At 33.4% G+C, this 832-nt stretch overlaps 1 protein-coding gene across 1 annotated transcript in view; it reads left to right on the plus strand.

Annotated features, from left to right (window-relative positions):
* Positions 1-832, plus strand: part of LOC119585565 — a 72,332-nt gene that overhangs the window by 61,631 nt on the left and 9,869 nt on the right. The gene's annotated exons all lie outside the window — the stretch shown is intronic.

The raw sequence follows: 832 nt of genomic DNA on the forward strand, positions 1-832 counted from the left end.
CTCTTTGAGTGGTGGAGGGATGGCCTGAAAACGTATTGTTCTCCTGAAGGAAATTAAACATTCATTAAGTTCATGGTTTCCATTGTTTACGAATAAGTGGTGAAATAACAAATCCTTTTATAAAAAAAAATCCTTACTAATAGATAAGTGACCCTTGAATTTCAGAGTATTTCTTATTGAAAGCCGTGCTATAATTTAAGGACAGAAAAGACCTGTTATGATTCAAGGACAGAAAAGTCGTTCTCTGATTCATGTTAGCTGCTTAGCTGCTTTATATTTATAGAATGAAATGACAAGATTCCGTGTAGAAAGCGTTTTATATACAAAAAACATTTATGTCTTTCATTAATCGTTATTAAGAAATGGAATGCCAAGGCAGAAATCTTAGGGTAATATAATATGATTCATTATTCATCTACGAAGTCAGTTTCGTGCCATTTTACCATCGAAGACAGATTAGAAAACAAAATTGCAGTTTAATGTAGACTGTCTTGGTCAAGCCGCAGGGCGATGCTATTTTATAGACATTTTCCCGGCAAAATGTCGGAGATTGACAAATATAATGCAATTTCCACGTAATGTGTAAAGTGAGCAAAATATATTTGACGGAAATTGTTTTATGAGATGCCCACTGATTTACATAAGTATTGTGATATACGGTATTATGTTTTGATATTTAAAGTTGGCTCCAACTGCTATATGTAGGTTTTTTGTAGTAAATCTTGATAAGACACAAAAATATATCACAGATAAATAATACGTTCAAAAGCGACTTAGTGACTATGTTATTATATGCCACTTGCCTCCCTTTAACACTTGGGTGGCTAGCGAG

The sequence above is a fragment of the Penaeus monodon genome, chromosome 20 (assembly GCF_015228065.2).
Source record: "Penaeus monodon isolate SGIC_2016 chromosome 20, NSTDA_Pmon_1, whole genome shotgun sequence".
NCBI classification, from domain to species: domain Eukaryota; kingdom Metazoa; phylum Arthropoda; class Malacostraca; order Decapoda; family Penaeidae; genus Penaeus; species Penaeus monodon.